The following is a 19,627-nucleotide window of genomic DNA, read 5'->3' as shown; positions in this document are numbered from 1 at the left end:
GTATTAAAAAAACACCAATTACTACCAGCCCCACCCTACATACACACAGAAGATTGCACAAGAAATGCAAAAATTCAGTCAGTTGTGACAAGCAAGCACACCATCTTGGATTTCAGTTGCTAGCACCTCTTTTTTTCTCCCTCTCACCCTATCACTTGAATTTCTATATTATGTGCAAACTTAACTTCTTCAGTGCTGCAGTTCTATAACACAGAGTACAGACCAAAAGTTTGGACATACCTTCTCATTTAAATATTTTTCTGTATTTTCATGACTATGAAAATTGCACATTCACACTGAAGGCATCAAAACTATGAACTAACAGATGTGGAATTATATACTTAACAAAAAAGTGTGAAACAACTGAAATTATGTCTTATATTCTAGGTTCTTCAAAGTAGCCACCTTTTGCTTTGATGACTGCTTTGCACACTCTTGGCATTCTCTTGATGAGCTTCAAGAGGTAGTCACCGGGAATGGTCTTCCAACAATCGTGAAGGAGTTTCCAGAGATGCTTAGCACTTGTTGGCCCTTTTGCCTTCACTCTGCGGTCCAGCTTACCCCAAACCATCTCGATTGGGTTCCGGTCTGGTTACTGTGGAGGCCAGGTCATCTGGCGTAGCACCCAATCACTCTCCTTGGTCAAATAGCCATTACACAGCCTGGAGGTGTGTTTGGGGTCATTGTCCTGTTGAAAAATAAATGATGGACCAACTAAACACAAACCGAATGGAATAGCATGCCGCTGCAAGATGCTGTGGTAGCCATGCTGGTTCAGTATGCCTTCAATTTTGAATAAATCCCCAACAGTGTCACCAGAAAAGCACCCCCACACCATCACACCTCAATGTCATGATATGTACTTTTACCCTGTCCTGTATTTGAATAATATGCCATTTGATGTATGTAACTGTTCTCTGGTTTCTATTAGCTGTAATTTATGTATTTTCTTGTGCTGGGAGTTTTACCTGTAACAATGTCTCCTTCCCCCAATACTTGCAGCCCTAAGCTATAATGTAATTAAGCTTTATCAACTAGTGAAGGAATAGCCATTCTTCCTCACAGCAGGTGGCTAGTCAAATGTACATACTACATAGACTAAGCGGAGCCAACCAGTGTAGAATCTTCTGATGGACCCAACCATTGAATAGAAGGTGTGACCCCTACCCCCCTTCATGGGTGGATCCCAGGAGCTCAGACAATCCATTCTTATTTTGAGATCAGATGTGAGTTGATCCTAAAAGGAGAAGGAGTGGGGATTCTTAGCTGAGGCAAGACCCCACGTCCATCTGTGACGTGGGGTCCCTGAACTTGTTCTGTTGGACTAATTGTGGACTCTGTAGATCTACCTGCATGTGTTGTTCCAGCGTTCTTGGTAATAAATCTGTGGAATCATCCCTTGGCCTGTTGTCCCTTCCTGCTCTGCCGTACACCCGTCACACTCATCCTCCATGCTTCACGGTGGGAACCAGGCATGTAGAGTCCATCCATTCACCTTTTCTGCATCGCACAAAGACACGGTGGTTGGAACCAAAGATCTCAAATTTGGACTCATCAGACCAAAGCACAGATTTCCACTGGTCTAATGTCCATTCCTTGTGTTCTTTAGCTCAAACAAGTCTCTTCTGCTTGTTGCCTGTCCTTAGCAGTGGTTTCCTAGCAGCTATTTTACCATGAAGGCCTGCTGCACAAAGTCTCCTCTTAACAGTTATTGTAGAGATGTGTCTGCTGCTAGAACTCTGTGTGGCATTGACCTGGTCTCTAGTCTGAGCTGCTGTTAACCTGCGATTTCTGAGGCTGGTGACTCGGATAAACGTATCCTCAGAAACAGAGGTGACTCTTGGTCTTCCTTTCCTGTGGTCCTCATGTGTGCCAATTTCTTTGTAGCGCTTGATGGTTTTTGCCACTGCACTTGGGGACACTTTCAAAGTTTTCCCAATATTTCGAACTGGCTGACCTTAATTTCTTAAAGTAATGATGGCCACTCGTTTTTCTTTACTTAGCTGCTTTTTTCTTGCCATAATACAAATTCTTACAGTCTATTCAGTAGAACTATCAGCTGTGTATCACCCGACTTCTGCACAACACAATTGATGGTCCCAACACTATTTATAAGGCAAGAAATCCCACTTATTAAACCTGACAGGGCACACCTGTGAAGTGAAAACCATTCCCGGTGACTACCTCTTGAAACTCATCAAGAGAATGCTAAGAGTGTGCAAAGCAGTCAAAGCAAAAGGTGGCTACTTTGAAGAACCTAGAATATAAAACAATTTCAGTTGTTTCACACTTTTTTGATAAGTATATAATTCCACATGTGTTAATTCATAGTTTTGATGCCTTCAGTGTGAATGTACAATTTTTACAGTCATGAAAATACAGAAAAATCTTTAAATGAGAAGGTGTGTCCAAACTTTTGGTCTGTACTGTAACTGTCTGAAGTATTTATACCTCTCTTTATTGCTAAGCTGTACGCTCTGACGTCCGTTCACTATTTGGAATCGCAGTAAAATAGATGCCTCATTCCTTGTATTGGCTTTTATAGTCCCTCCTAATTGACCATTCCACAGTCTAATGTGATAGCTCCAAAGGATTATGGGGAAGCCCGTACTGCCTCCTCTGAAAATATGAGCCTTCTCTGGCTGATGTAATATTCTGCAATGTGTAAAATAAAATGGAGCAGGCATTTTTTTGGGACTTGTGCAAATAATTTGATAAACTTAATTCACCAGGACCTTACAATTTTAAAAAATGTTACACAATTTGATTTGCATAGAATCCATTCTCTCATTTCTTTCCCATAGAACTAATAATCTTTAAGCATATTTTACATGCATAAATTATCTAACTTCTCTATACCAGTACCACATAAAACTGCTGCGTGAGAAAGTAAATGCAAGGTGTAACTATTTCATTATCATAGTTATATTTTTTTAAAACAGCATTCATGTGAAATTTGATTTTTGTGTACAAATTTAATGAAAAAAAGGATTATGAAACTTAATCTGTCATTGCATCAACCTGATTAGGAAAGGGGTTATTCTACAAGCAACAATTATTTTCTCAGCCTTCTCGCAAAAAAGCAGTCCTCTTTTTAATGGGGTTATCCATCTTTGGGGACTTATTTTTTTGCTAAAATGCATGTATTTCAGGCCATGGTCTATGTTTTCAATTACTTTTATCACAATTTTAGCATTGTTTGGCTTCACAGGCTCTTTCATTCCCTGCACACTCAACTTTGATGTGGTCTGTGGTCATAAATCAGCCAAGAGGACATGGGAACACAAGGTAAAAGAGTTGCGAACTCTCCTGTCTGACCGTCAGAATGAGCTCACAAATTCTCAGATAACTCATTCTGTAGCCAGCAATACATTGTGCAACACAGTGTCTATAGAAAACAAATTGCAAAAATATAATTTTTAGCCCAAAATACATATATTTAAGTAGAAAAAGAAAATTGTCCCAAAATGTGGAAAACCTCTTTCATGTCTGTATTGAAATCATCCTTTTAAAATTCATATTCACCAACTTTGACAATTTATTTTTATTTGTGACAAATTTATTCAAAGCGAATCAAAATACATCAAAGTCTCCAGTTGCCCTGAAAAGAGATTTTGAACACTCTGAGAACTTCTAGCACTGCATCCAACTCCCTTAAAGCTCTTTATCACAAATAGAGCTTTAGTAATGTCAAAGTGACATCAACATGTAGGACAATGTGTAATTCAATGGCAACCATTCAGTACTGTCTTGTGCTCTCTTTAATTTTTATTCAGTGTTTTATGGCTTACTCTGCCTATGATAGACATCAAACGATGCCACAAGGCCCATTATCTGATAGTGACTTAGTATAGGATCAGATTTCATGCAGCATTATGCTTCCAGTAAACAATGGTGGAGTCTGCAGCAGAGGGTCCAAACTAGATAAGTAATGTAATGCACACTAACTGACATGTGGGAAAGGGTTAATGAGATCCGTTTTAATGGTTAAACAATAGAGATAAAAGAATAAATTTGATTGAAACTGAATTCTACTTGAATTTTAGAAAAATCCACATTCACAATTTGCACATCCACATGCATTCAGGGAAATTAAGTCCCATGACCCCCATTTTTCTTAATCATAAAGGGCCATCAAAAGGTTAAAAAAAATCCTTATACTCAACTTACCGCTTACCTCTTTCAGCCCCTCCGTTATTCATCATCGCATGTCCAGTTCTTATTGCATTCTCATCTCCCACCCCTTGAGCTGGAATCCCTGGGCATCTCACGCTGAGCCGGGATTCACATTTTTCATGAGATCCAAGAGGGTTCTGTGCATGAGCACATATTGTGATGCCATGACCTTCCAAACACTTGTAACAAAAGACTGACTGGCACTTCCAAATCAGGAAAGTGGTGTGAAAAGGTGTGAACTAAGAGTAAGAGTAGCCATCTCTATACATAATCAAATAATGTTACACTCTGTAGTGTTAAGGCATGTAAATATGAAATATATGAAACATGAAAAGCATCGTTGGCTGCTGGGAATGCATGAATTGGCCAAATTATGTACCAATTACAGTGGGGAAAAAAAGTGTTTAGCCAGCCACCAATTGTGCAATTTCTCCCACTTAAAAAGACGAGCGAGGCCTGTAATTCACATGATAGGTAGACCACAACTATGAGAGTCAAAATGAGAAAACAAATCCAGAAAATCACCTTGTCTGATTTGGCAAGATTTATTTAGCAAATTATGGTGGAAAGCAAGTATTTGCTCATTAACAAAAGTTAATCTCAATATTTTGTTATATATCCTTTGTTGGCAAAGACAGAGGTCAAACGTTTTCTGTAAGTCTTCACAAGGTTGGCACACACTGTTGTTGGTATGTTGGCCCATTCCTCCATGCAGATCTCCTCTAGAGCAGTGATGTTTTGGTCCTGTCGCTGTGCAACACGGACTTTAAACTCCGTCCAAAGGTTTTCTATGGGGTTGAGATCTGGAGACTGGCTAGGCCTCTCCAGGACCTTCATATGCTTCTTACGAAGCCACTCCTTCATTGCCCTGGTGGTGTGCTTGGGATTACTATCATGCTGAAAGACCCATCCATGTTTCATCTTCAATTCTCTTGCTGATGGAAGGAAGTTTGCACTCAAAATCTCATGATATATGGCCGCATTCATTCTTTCATGTACACGGATCAGTTGTCCTGGTCCCTTTGCAGAAAAACAGCCCCAAAGCATGATGTTGCTACCCTATGCTTCACAGTAGGTAGGGTGTTCTCTGGATGCAACTCAACATTCTGTCTCCTCCAAACATGATGCGTTTTGTGTCTACCAAACAGTTCTACTTTGGTTTCATCAAACCATATGACATTCTCCCAATACTCTTCTAGATAATTCAATCTTCATAGGGGCCTGGACATGTACTGGCTTAAAGGGACTCTGTCACCTGAATTTGGAGGGAACAATTTTCAGCCATAGGGGCAGGGTTTTCGGGTGTTTGATTCACCCTTTCCTTACCCGCTGGCTGCATGCTGGCTGCAATATTGGATTGAAGTTCATTCTCTGTCCTCCGTAGTACATGCCTGCACAAGGCAATCTTGCCTTATGCAGGCATGTACTACGGAGGACAGAGAATGAACTTCAAGTTGGGGAATTCCAACAAGAGCAGCAAGGCATCAGAATATGCATTTAGGACCAGACAGATGGCAATAAGTAGAGGAGAGGCCAGAGAGTTGAGCAGTAAGGTGAACAGTACATATTACAATTCATGTTGAGTGGTACATATTATTATGCTGAAAAAAGAGTGGACAGCACCTCCAAAAATCATACAATGATCTAATGCCGCCAGGCAAAAATATAAATAACTGAACATGAGGTTCTTAGTTTAACATTCTGATCAGACTGTATGAAGCCCACTGCCACGTCACGGCAAACTTCGTAGTGGGTCCTACCACCCTAACAGAGCGGAGCCAATGCACAGGCAAAGCAGACGGCCCAGTTTCTTCAGACCACGCCACCCCACCAGCACAAAACAACAGCAACAACAGCCTCCACACAGCACCAACCCCAGATGAAATGAGTCCTCATCGCCCCCAAGGAGAGGAGCCGCACGTCGACCACCGCCACAGCGGCAATGCAGCAGTAGGGCAGATGTTTATTATGCTCTAAGGTTTGTACACAATGTTGTTTTTTTTTTGTATTCTTTAGGATTAGGGGTTAATAATTTTTTCTTTTGTTTATTTTTTTTTTCTTTGAGATTTTTCCTTCAATCATAGTGAATGCATAACTATCATCTACATTTGTGCTAAAAATACTCCCTAGTAATATAATTTGCAAACGGAGTCATCTGTACCCAAATAAGTGAGTTGGGAATCTTATCTAATAATTATTTTGTGAACATCAGCAGCTTCTTCATAAAAATACAAGTTTTAATTGGACTATTATGCCAGATTAAAATAACCATTAAAAGTATGTAATTCAGAGAAAGAAACAATGTTCTTTAGATAACTTCATTGTTTCTTTCTGATTTTTTTTTTATTAATGTCCATAGAAGATCTTATTTTTTCCGTATTATATCTTATTCAGCAGGATTACTTCTTCTTGCCCTTACAGTTGTATGGTCGCAACATTGTGATATTACATTAATGTAATTAAAAATTATTTAATTTAATCTTAGAGCACTTAAATGTATTAACTGAGAAGGTAGAGTTCATTCTGACAAGGTTCTTCCGTTTAATTAAAACCAGGCAGTTTGTATTATAGCTATACTCTTGTTCCACTTATCATTATAAGGTGAGATGAAGTTTCCATCGTATTGTTGAAGCTGCTATTTCAAATTAATTTCTGCAGTGTGTAGGCGTTTTTGTATGAATGTATGCAGCTTTGGTGTACTTTGACATTTAAGTACAATTAATTCACAGGTGACTTGGCAAGAACTAAATGTGTGAATCTAGAATATGTTCTTAATATTTTAATTAATGCTCCTTTTGTTCATTCTCATGTACTTGTATGTGCACGTTTTAAAAGTTTTCCATTTGTTTCTGGTGCTAGATGGAAATTTTATTCCGCTAGTGAATAGGTTTTATTTTTATATTGTATTTCTAAAAATGAGTCATTTAGCTCAAACAACAAACTTTCTTCTATTTTTGTCTTCCATATATGTCAAGTGTCTGTAATAGAAATGGTGCTGGTTTGATAATACTCATCATAATGTGTTCGGATGTTTTTGAAAACTTGGACAACTGCCAAAGTCAGAAAACAATTCAAATAGCTTTTTTACTCAAGTGTAAAGTACTTAATAAAAAAAGTGGTTGTTAATTATTAAGGTGCAGGTTGGCATACATTGTTTGGTAGGGTGCAGCAGAGAGTCTATCAGTAAGGACTTTGGCCAACTCATTCAATAAATATCCTTTACTACATGAGCAATGTAAGGATTAGGAAGAGTGAATCTAAAGACCAAAAATCTAAGGGGGAAAAAAAGTGGGAGAAGGGAAAAGATATGTGAATAAAATATAACTTATTAGTAACTTTATTAATACTGTAATAAAATATATAAAATAGATGCCAAATTGTCTTATAATATCCAAAGGTCTCACTATAATATCCAGAAGACAGTGTCAATCTGTATTAGGTGTTAACCAATATCCCTTAAATTTATATTGTCCTTATAGGTATATTACGGGATAGGTAGCTGATAATTTACCATCAGTCAGAATTAGAAAGACCTGCTATAGGCAGGGATAATTCAGAAAATCTCCTAACTAAATAGATGCTGGCAATGCTAAAGCATGTAAAAAACCTAAACAGGTAGCGTCTTACATAATTAATATGCCACAAATATATAACATCTAAAGCAGTAATAAAAAGCTGCCCTGAGTGTATGGTACGATACATATGGCTAAAATAATTTACATTAACAGGTAAATCTATCAGACAAAGCACTGTCTAATATAGTGAACTAACGCAGGGCAGCATCTACTATATAATTGTCTAAGGGTCACTTCCGTCTGTCTGTCCTTCTGTCTGACTGTCACGGATATTCATTGGTCACAGCCTTTGTCTGTCATGGAATCCAAGTCGCTGATTGGTCTTGCTAGCTGCCTGTCATGGCTGCCCCGACCAATCAGCAACGGCCACAATCCGATTAGTCCCTCCCTACTGCCCTGCAGTCAGTGCCCCCGGTGCCCGCTCCATACTCCCTTCCAGTCACCGCTCACACAGGGTTAATGCCAGTGGTAACGGACCGTGTTATGCTGCGGGTAACTCACTCCGTTACCGCCACTATTAACCCTGTGTGACCAAGTTTTTACTATTGATGCAGCCTATGCGGCATCAATAGTAAAAACATCTAATGTTAAAAATAATAAAAAATTATATACTCACCTTCTGCCGCCTTTCCCGCTCCTCGCGACGCTCCGGTGACCGTTCCATGCAAGCGGCAGGTTCCGGTGGCAAGGATGGTATGCAAGAAGGACCTGCCATGATGTCACGGCCATGTGACCGCGACGTCATCACAGGTCATGCGAAAATGACCTGCCATTATGTCACGGTCATGTGACCGCGACGTCATCACAGGTCCTGTGCTCATACCAACCCTGGGACCGGAAACTGCCACGTGCACTGCACACAGGGCCAGGACTTCAAAGGGCTTTCGGAAGGTGAGTATATGTTTATTTTTTACTTTAAGTCTGTATACTACGTGGCTCTGTGCTGTATACTATGCTGTGCAATATACTGCGTGGCTGGGCAATATACTGCGTGGCTGGGCAATATACTATGTGGCTGGGCAATATACTACGTGGCTGGGCAATATACTACGTGGCTGGGCAATATACTACGTGGCTGGGCAACATACTATCTGGTTGTGCAATATACTGTTGTGAATTCCGCTCTTGGGCTCCCTCCGGTGGTTGTAAGTAGCACTTTTGTGAATTCTGCTCTTGGGCTCCCTCCTGTGGTTTTGAGTGGTATAGCTGCTTCTTGGATTTAGCATCAGCAGCTGCTCCCACTGATCGTCTTTCTGGCTCGGCTATTTTAGTCTGGCCTTATTCCTCAATCAATGCCAGTTGTCAATTGTTCCAGCTTGGAGCCACTGCTCTTTTGGATTTCCCTGACACTCTGTCCAGTTCAGCAAAGATAAGTCCTTTTGTCCTTTTGCTGTCCACTTGTTGTGGACTTTATTGTTCAGCACATTCTATGTTTTGCTCATTTGTCCAGCTTATCAGTATGGATCTATTCAGCTAAGCTGGAAGCTCTGGGCTGCAGTTTTTGCCCTCCACACCTTTAGACAGGTGTCAAGATTTTTGCATATATCTGCGGTGGACTTTTTCTAGTTTTTATTACTGACCGCACAGTGTTTCTTTCCTTACTGTCTATCTAGCTAGAATTGGCCTCCTTTGCTAAATCTTGTTTCATACTACGTATGTCATTTCCTTCTCCTCTCACAGTCAATATTTGTGGGGGGCTGTCCTATCCTTTGGGGATTTTCTCTGAGGCAGGATAGCTTTCCTGTTTCTACCTTTAGGGGTAGCTAGTTCTCCGGCTGTGACGAGGTGTCCAGGGAGTGACAGGAACATCCCACGGCTACTGCTAGTGTTGTGTTAAGATCAGGAACTGCGGTCTGTATAGTTACCACCTGCCCAGAGCTAGTCGCTTGTCGCTCCTAAATTACCAGTCCATAACAGTACAACTGGCCAAAAATGAGTTGAATGCATCTCAAAACAAGGAAAAGAAAAAGAGTTCTGAACCATTTTTTTTTTCTTTAGTCTGTTTTGTCTTTTTCCTTCCTCTTAATCTCTGGGTGGATTTGGGCGCGGACATGGATGTTCAGGGTTTGTTTTCTCGTGTGGATCAGCTTGCTGCAAGAGTTCAGAGTATCCAAGATTATGTTGTTCAGACTCCAGCCTTAGAGCCTAGAATTCCTACTCCAGATTTGTTTTACGGGGATAGATCTAAGTTTTTGAACTTTAAAAATAACTGCAAATTGTTTTTTGCTCTGAAACCCCGTTCCTCTGGTGACCCCACTCAGCAAGTTAAAATAGTTATTTCTCTGCTGCGTGGTGACCCTCAGGACTGGGCATTCTCCCTTGAGTCAGGGGATCCGGCATTGCTTAATGTAGATGCATTTTTTCAATCGCTCGGATTATTGTATGACGAACCTAACTCTGTGGATCATGCGGAAAAAACCTTGTTGGCTCTGTGCCAGGGTCAGGAAGCGGCAGAATTATACTGCCAGAAATTTAGAAAATGGTCTGTGCTCACTAAATGGAATGAGGATGCTCTGGCAGCAATTTTCAGAAAGGGTCTTTCTGAAGCCCTTAAAGATGTTATGGTGGGGTTCCCCATGCCTGTTGGACTGAGCGAATCTATGATTCTAGCCATTCAGATCGATCGGCGCCTGCGCGAGCGCAAAGTGGTGCACCATATGGCAGCATCCTCTGAACAGAGTCCTGAGCCTATGCAATGTGATAGGATTCTGACTAGAGCGGAACAGAGGGGATACAGACGTCAGAATGGGCTGTGTTTTTACTGTTGTGATTCAGTCCATACTATCTCTGATTGCCCTGAGCGTATTAAGAGGGTCGCTAGATCTGTTACCATTAGTACTGTACAGTCTAAGTTTCTCCTGTCTGTGACCCTGATTTGCTCATTGTCATCTTTCTCTGTCATGGCATTTGTGGATTCAGGCACTGCCCTGAACTTAATGGACTTAGAATTTGCCAGGCACTGTGGTTTTTCTTTACAGCTTTTGCAGAGCCCTATTCCTTTGAGGGGTATTGATGCTACACCGTTGGCCAAGAATAAACCTCAGTATTAGACTCAGCTGACTATGTGCATGGCTCCAGCACATCAGGAAGATTGTCGTTTTCTGGTATTGCATAATTTACATGATGTTGTTGTACTGAGTTTTCCATGGTTACAAGTACACAATCCAGTGTTGGATTGGAAATCGATGTCTGTGACTAGTTGGGGTTGTCAAGGGGTACATAGTGATGTTCCTTTAATGTCAATTTCCTCTTTCCCCTCTTCTGATGTTCCTGAATTCTTGTCAGATTTCCAGGATGTATTTGATGAGCCCAAGTCCAGTTCCCTTCCTCCACATAGGGACTGTGATTGTGCTATTGAATTGATTTCAGGCTCTAAGTTCCCTAAGGGCCGACTTTTCAACCTGTCTGTGCCAGAACATACCGCTATGCGGAGCTATGTTAAGGAGTCCTTGGAGAAGGGGCATATTCGGCCATCTTCGTCACCATTGGGAGCGGGATTCTTTTTTGTTGCCAAGAAGGATGGCTCCTTGAGACCCTGTATTGATTATCGCCTTCTTAATAAGATCACGGTCAAATTCCAATACCCTTTACCTTTGCTCTCTGATTTGTTTGCTCGGATTAAGGGGGCTAGTTGGTTTACCAAGATTGACCTTCGAGGGGCATATAATCTTGTTCGTATTAAACAGGGTGACGAATGGAAAACTGCATTTAATACGCCCGAAGGCCATTTTGAATACCTGGTGATGCCTTTCGGGCTTTCTAATGCTCCTTCTGTATTTCAGTCCTTCATGCATCACATTTTCCGCAATTATCTTGATAAATTCTTGATTGTGTATTTGGATGATATTTTGATTTTTTCCAATGATTGGGAGTCTCATGTGAAGCAGGTCAGGATGGTATTCCAGATCCTTCGTGATAATGCTCTATTTGTGAAGGGGTCTAAGTGCCTATTTGGAGTTCAGAAGGTCTCTTTTTTGGGGTTTATTTTTTCTCCTTCGTCTATAGACATGGATCCTGTTAAGGTCCAGGCCATTCATGACTGGATTCAACCCACATCTGTGAAGAGCCTTCAGAAATTTTTGGGCTTTGCTAATTTTTATCGCCGTTTCATTGCCAACTTTTCCAGTGTGGTTAAGCCCCTGACCGATTTGACGAAGAAAGGCGCTGATGTGACAAATTGGTCCTCTGAGGCTGTTGAGGCCTTTCAGGAGCTTAAGCGCCGATTTACTTCTGCTCCTGTCTTGCGTCAGCCGGATGTGTCTCTTCCTTTTCAGGTTGAGGTTGACGCTTCTGAGATTGGGGCAGGGGCCGTTTTGTCACAAAGGAATTCTGATGGTTCCTTGATGAAACCATGTGCCTTCTTTTCCCGAAAGTTTTCGCCTGCGGAACGCAATTATGATGTCGGCAATCGGGAGTTGTTGGCTATGAAGTGGGCATTTGAGGAGTGGCGAAATTGGCTTGAGGGGGCCAAGCACCGTATTGTGGTCTTGACCGATCATAAGAATCTGGTTTACCTCGAGTCGGCCAAGCGGCTGAACCCTAGACAGGCTCGATGGTCCCTGTTTTTCTCCCGTTTCGATTTTGTGGTTTCATATCTTCCGGGATCTAAGAATGTTAAAGCGGATGCCCTCTCTAGGAGTTTTTTGCCTGATTCTCCTGGAGTTCTTGAGCCGGTTGGCATTCTTAGGGAAGGGGTGATTCTTTCAGGCTGATAAACCTGACCGCTGTCCTGTGGGGAAGCTGTTTGTTCCTGATAGATGGACAAGTAAGGTAATTTCTGAGGTCCATTGTTCGGTGCTGCCTGGCCATCCTGGGATTTTTGGTACCAGAGATTTGGTTGGTAGGTCCTTTTGGTGGCCTTCCTTGTCACGGGATGTGCGTTCTTTTGTGCAGTCCTGTGGGATTTGTGCCCGGGCTAAGCCTTGCTGTTCCCACGCTAGTGGGTTGCTTTTGCCTTTGCCTGTCCATGAGAGGCCCTGGACGCATATTTCCATGGATTTTATTTCGGATCTTCCTGTGTCCCAGAGGATGTCTGTTATCTGGGTGGTTTGTGACCGGTTCACTAAAATGGTCCATTTGGTACCTTTGCCTAAATTGCCTTCCTCCTCTGATTTGGTTCCATTGTTTTTTCAGCATGTGGTTCGTTTGCATGGCATTCCGGAAAATATTGTGTCTGACAGAGGTTCCCAGTTTGTTTCCAGGTTTTGGCGGGCCTTTTGTGCTAGGATGGGCATTAATTTGTCTTTTTCTTCGGCGTTCCATCCTCAGACAAATGGCCAAACTGAGCGAACTAATCAGACCTTAGAAACCTATTTGAGATGCTTTGTGTCTGCTGATCAGGATGATTGGGTGGCTTTCTTGCCGTTGGCCGAGTTTGCCCTTAATAATCGGGCCAGTTCGGCTACTTTGGTTTCGCCTTTTTTTTGTAATTTTGGTTTCCATCCTCGTTTTTCTTCAGGGCAGGTTGAGCCTTCTGATTGTCCTGGTGTGGATTCTGTGATGGACAGGTTACAGCAGATTTGGACTCATGTGATAGACAATTTGACGTTGTCTCAGGAAAAGGCTCAGCGTTTTGCTAACCGCCATCTGTGTGTTGGTCCTCGGCTTCGTGTGGGGGATTTAGTCTGGTTATCTTCTCGTCATGTTCCTGTGAAGGTTTCTTCCCCTAAGTTCAAGCCTCGGTTTATTGGTCCTTATAAGATCTCTGAGATTATCAATTCAGTGTCTTTTCATTTGGCCCTTCCAGCCTCTTTTGCCATCCACAATGTTTTCCATAGATCTTTGTTGCGGAGATATGTGGTACCCGTTGTTCCATCTGTTGATCCTCCTGCCCCGGTGTTGGTTGAGGGGTAGTTGGAATATGTGGTTGAGAAAATTTTGGATTCTCGTTTTTCGAGGCGGAGGCTTCAGTATCTTGTTAAGTGGAAGGGTTATGGCCAGGAGGATATTTCTTGGGTGGTTGTCTCCGATGTCCATGCTGCCGATTTGGTTCGTGCTTTTCACTTGGCTCGTCCTGATCGGCCTGGGGGCTCTGGTGAGGGTTCGGTGACCCCTCCTCAAGGGGGGGGGTACTGTTGTGAATTCCGCACTTGGGCTCCCTCCGGTGGTTGTAAGTAGCACTTTTGTGAATTCTGCTCTTGGGCTCCCTCCTGTGGTTTTGAGTGGTATAGCTGCTTCTTGGATTTAGCATCAGCAGCTGCTCCCACTGATCGTCTTTCTGGCTCAGCTATTTTAGTCTGGCCTTATTCCTCAATTGTCATGCTCGCGCCCAGACTGGTTGGCGCGGGCGTGCGGGGGAGTGGCCCCACTGGACCACAGACCAAACCTCCCTGGAAGGGGCGTAACTAAGTAGCTTCCTAGGTGTTCGCTGGAGCCTCTGATGGTGAGGTCAGACTTGTGCAATAGGAAGCTACCAGGTACCACTCCAGGGTGGAGTCTGGTTGTGGCTGCTGATCCCACCGGGGAACGGAACATAGACAAGCAAGCGGGCACGGCTGGCACATAGGCAGGCAGACGGGTACAACAGGAACACTGTCAGGCAGGCGGGCACGGCTGGCTCTCTGGTAGGCAGGCGGGCACGGCTGGCTCTCTGGCAGGACTGGTGAACAAGACTGGTACACTGGAAGAACCGGTAGGGACCGGTCTGCAGGCAGGTATGTAGAACGGGTAAGAACTTGTTCAGACACAAGGACCTAGGAATAAGTAGATAAAGACCGCAAGAGCGGATGCAGAGCGAAAGCACAGGAGCTAGAGCCAAGAACAGAAATGCAGGAGGCGGAGCCAAGAGCAGGAGGCGGAGCCAGGTGCAAAACCACAGGAGGTGGAGCCAAGAGCTGGAGGCGGAGCCAAGTGCAGACAGGCAGGAGGTGGAGCCAAGAGCTGGAGGCGGAGCCAAGTGCAGACAGGCAGGAGGCGGAGCCAAGAGCTGGAGGCGGAGCCAAGTGCAGACAGGCAGGAGGCGGAGCCAAGAGCTGGAGGCGGAGCCAAGTGCAGACAGGCAGGAGGCGGAGCCAAGAGCTGGCGGCGAAGCCAAGTGCAGGAGAAGTAGAACCGCAAAGAGCGGAGCCAGGTAGAACCGCAGGGAGCGGAGCCAGGTAGAACCGCAAGGAGCGGAGCCAGGTAGAACCGCAAGGAGCGGAGCCAGGTAGAACCGCAAGGAGCGGAGCCAGGTAGAACCGCAAGGAGCGGAGCCAGGTAGAACCGCAAGGAGCGGAGCCAGGTAGAACCGCAAGGAGCGGAGCCAGGTAGAACCGCAAGGAGCGGAGAGGAGCTGCGGGAGGGGTCTCTGCAGCAAAGCTGAGCAGAGCCACAAAGAATGTGGAGAGAAGCTGCAGCAAGGGATAACTGCAACAGCAGAAGATAAGCTGAGTAGAAAGGAGCAGAAACGCAGAAGTGAGGAGCAGAGGTAAAGTAACAAAGGTTCAGAGCAGGCAGAGCTGCAAGAGTGCGGAGTGTAAGCAGACTGAGAATACAAGGAAAGAAAACAGGGAAGGAAGCCAAAGACTAGGAGACAGAGATAAAACTAAGTACAGACAAGGCAATGGAACAAGACACAAGGACAAAGACACTGGGACCAGGATATACTGCCTCCTGGTAGGCGGACAACAAGACCAAGGAAATAACACAGAGAATCCTCCAGAGAGGGAGTAACTCGGAGCAAGGCCAGGCAAACTCAGAAGCAAGAAACTAACTGAGCTAACACATTGCACAGGCCCAGAACACTGGGAGGAGCTGAACTAAATACTGGAGGTCTCCTGGCAATTGGTCAGGAACAGATTGGACAGATGCACCTGATTCCTATAAGAACCAGAGAGTTCAGGCGCCGCCCCTCTATACACAGAACTATGAAGCATGCAGAGAGCAGAGACACAGAACATGGAGCTGGCAAAAAACAGAAACCACATCATGGCCTGGAGCAGTGGGTAAGATAGTGTGAGAAATGCAAGGCCATGCCGTGATGCCAGCAGAGTTGTTACAGTACCCCCCCCTTTACGGCCCCTCTTCTTCAAGCCAGCCAGAATAACTTGTAGAAGAAGGATAGGAGCACACATAGTCCAGGATAACATGACATCTTCAGGGTAGAAGGCGGCAGGAGAGTCACCAGGTATCTCAGAAAACAAAGTCTCTTTGTGCTCTGCAGGGTTAGCTTCATCAGAAATCTCGGATAGGAAAGTCTCATTGTACCCAATAGGGTTAGCTTTCTCAAAGGACTGGACCATTTCCTCAGGGTAGACAAGAAGCAGGGACTTGGAAGATACCGATTTGTTATCTTCACCAGCCGGCCACATGGAAGCTGAAAGAATACTGACAGGATACACCCTCTGCCCGATATCCAGAGACAAACTTTCAGATAGCGGAGATGTTCTAGAGTACTGAACACAGGAAAAGTCACTAGAGATGAATGTGGAGAGCATCAGCTCCACCGGGTCAGAGAAGAATTGAGGTGAACAAACTTCTGTTTTGAAATCTTCACCAGCCGGCCACATGGACGCAGAAGGTATAAACATAGGGAACATCTTCTGCCCGTTATCCAGAAGAAATCGTCCAAGCGGCGGGGATGTTCCTAGGAATGGAATACAGGTAAAGTCGTTGGAGATGTGAGGAGAGATCGTCACCGCTTCCCCATCTTCGGTGACATTAGCACATCTTGACTCGACGACTAAGTGTTTACTGGTATAGTCGCTGGAGATGTGTGGAGACATAGTCACCGTTTCCCCATCTTCGGTGACGTCAGCACAGCTTGACTCGACGACTAGCAGACCAGCAGAAGAAGATGTCACTGCTGAGTGTCTTTGACGCATGGGAACCAGACACTTCTCAAGACTGGGTAAGTTCAAACGAAGCACCTTACTGCAACTCTTGACCAGAGCGGGTGGTAGAGTCCTTGGCTTAGAATGACCCATGGGCATAACAGACAGCATATGGAAAACAAACTTCTTCGTGTATAAGGCTCCAACTTGGATCTGTAGTTGTCCTTGCAGGACTAGACTGCTCTTTAGCAGGGTTCGGCCATTATCAGGTAACGCCCACACTGGGTTCTGGAGCTGAAGAACGGAGACCATACACCGACTCCGTATGACAGGTGGCTTAGACACACCAAAGCTCCCAGAAGGCAGAGAAACAGTCATTAACTTAGATGGAGAGGAAGTACTCTCGCCAGGGGCAGCCTCTCCAACTGGCCCGAGGTTTTGGAGCTTAAGATCCCCTGGACAGAGGCCATCCAGGTGTTCCTCACAACAGCAGCGACATTGTATGCCCTTCTTATGGCTGATTTCAGGCTGCTGCTTTGCCAGCCCACTCTCATCAACCTTCTTAGGCTTCACACAGGTTGCTGCTTTAACGGGTAGAGGAACAGGAGGGTCACAGACGGTCATGGCTTGACGTGGGGGTTTCTTCACGGGTTTCGCCCGTCTGGAGCGCCTCACGGATCTAGATGGGGAAGACTTAACAGGAGCAGCAGGACAAGGCTTGTCAAAGACTTTACGGAAGGCCACTAGGAAGGCCCCTAGGTTCATGACAATAGGATCCCCTGCTTCCCAGAGGGGAGTTATCCATATTAGAGCATCTTCGGCCAGGTAGGACATGATGTAACCCACCTTGACCCAGTCAGAGGGGAAACAAGCTGCATTCTGCAGGATGTAGTGTAAGCACTTCTTCAGGAACCCCTGGCATTCTTCAGGATTCCCATAGAACCTAGGTGGGTCAGCTGGGTAGTGCTCCTCCTCATAGGCCTGAAGTTGCTTGAAGAGAGCATTAGAGACAATAATTGGGTCAGAGGTCTCTTCAATCTGAACCACCCTTGGTGGAACAAATTTTTCAGGTTGCTCATACGGGCAGGAAAAAAGTTAATCATGCTCTGCGAGCGGTAGGACATGGGATACAGCGGAGGCCATGGCCTGTGCAAACTGTCATGCTCGCGCCCAGACTGGTTGGCGCGGGCGTGCGGGGGAGTGGCCCCACTGGACCACAGACCAAACCTCCCTGGAAGGGGCGTAACTAAGTAGCTTCCTAGGTGTTCGCTGGAGCCTCTGATGGTGAGGTCAGACTTGTGCAATAGGAAGCTACCAGGTACCACTCCAGGGTGGAGTCTGGTTGTGGCTGCTGATCCCACCGGGGAACGGAACATAGACAAGCAAGCGGGCACGGCTGGCACATAGGCAGGCAGACGGGTACAACAGGAACACTGTCAGGCAGGCGGGCACGGCTGGCTCTCTGGTAGGCAGGCGGGCACGGCTGGCTCTCTGGCAGGACTGGTGAACAAGACTGGTACACTGGAAGAACCGGTAGGGACCGGTCTGCAGGCAGGTATGTAGAACGGGTAAGAACTTGTTCAGACACAAGGACCTAGGAATAAGTAGATAAAGACCGCAAGAGCGGATGCAGAGCGAAAGCACAGGAGCTAGAGCCAAGAACAGAAATGCAGGAGGCGGAGCCAAGAGCAGGAGGCGGAGCCAGGTGCAAAACCACAGGAGGTGGAGCCAAGAGCTGGAGGCGGAGCCAAGTGCAGACAGGCAGGAGGCGGAGCCAAGAGCTGGAGGCGGAGCCAAGTGCAGACAGGCAGGAGGCGGAGCCAAGAGCTGGAGGCGGAGCCAAGTGCAGGAGAAGTAGAACCGCAAAGAGCGGAGCCAGGTAGAACCGCAAGGAGCGGAGCCAGGTAGAACCGCAAGGAGCGGAGCCAGGTAGAACCGCAAGGAGCGGAGCCAGGTAGAACCGCAAGGAGCGGAGCCAGGTAGAACCGCAAGGAGCGGAGCCAGGTAGAACCGCAAGGAGCGGAGCCAGGTAGAACCGCAAGGAGCGGAGCCAGGTAGAACCGCAAGGAGCGGAGCCAAGTAGAACCGCAAGGAGCGGAGAGGAGCTGCGGGAGGGGTCTCTGCAGCAAAGCTGAGCAGAGCCACAAAGAATGTGGAGAGAAGCTGCAGCAAGGGATAACTGCAACAGCAGAAGATAAGCTGAGTAGAAAGGAGCAGAAACGCAGAAGTGAGGAGCAGAGGTAAAGTAACAAAGGTTCAGAGCAGGCAGAGCTGCAAGAGTGCGGAGTGTAAGCAGACTGAGAATACAAGGAAAGAAAACAGGGAAGGAAGCCAAAGACTAGGAGACAGAGATAAAACTAAGTACAGACAAGGCAATGGAACAAGACACAAGGACAAAGACACTGGGACCAGGATATACTGCCTCCTGGTAGGCGGACAACAAGACCAAGGAAATAACACAGAGAATCCTCCAGAGAGGGAGTAACTCGGAGCAAGGCCAGGCAAACTCAGAAGCAAGAAACTAACTGAGCTAACACATTGCACAGGCCCAGAACACTGGGAGGAGCTGAACTAAATACTGGAGGTCTCCTGGCAATTGGTCAGGAACAGATTGGACAGATGCACCTGATTCCTATAAGAACCAGAGAGTTCAGGCGCCGCCCCTCTATACACAGAACTATGAAGCATGCAGAGAGCAGAGACACAGAACATGGAGCTGGCAAAAAACAGAAACCACATCATGGCCTGGAGCAGTGGGTAAGATAGTGTGAGAAATGCAAGGCCATGCCGTGATGCCAGCAGAGTTGTTACATCAATCAATGCCAGTTGTCAATTGTTCCAGCTTGGAGCCACTGCTCTTTTGGATTTCCCTGACACTCTGTCCAGTTCAGCAAAGATAAGTCCTTTTGTCCTTTTGCTGTCCACTTGTTGTGGACTTTATTGTTCAGCACATTCTATGTTTTGCTCATTTGTCCAGCTTATCAGTATGGATCTATTCAGCTAAGCTGGAAGCTCTGGGCTGCAGTTTTTGCCCTCCACACCTTTAGTCAGGTGTCAAGATTTTTGCATATCTCTGCGGTGGACTTTTTCTAGTTTTTATTACTGACCACACAGTGTTTCTTTCCT

The sequence above is a fragment of the Ranitomeya variabilis genome, chromosome 5 (genome assembly GCF_051348905.1).
Source record: "Ranitomeya variabilis isolate aRanVar5 chromosome 5, aRanVar5.hap1, whole genome shotgun sequence".
In the NCBI taxonomy this organism is placed as follows: domain Eukaryota; kingdom Metazoa; phylum Chordata; class Amphibia; order Anura; family Dendrobatidae; genus Ranitomeya; species Ranitomeya variabilis.
The sequence above is the reverse complement of the archived record's forward strand: the minus strand, read 5'-3'. Positions refer to the sequence as shown.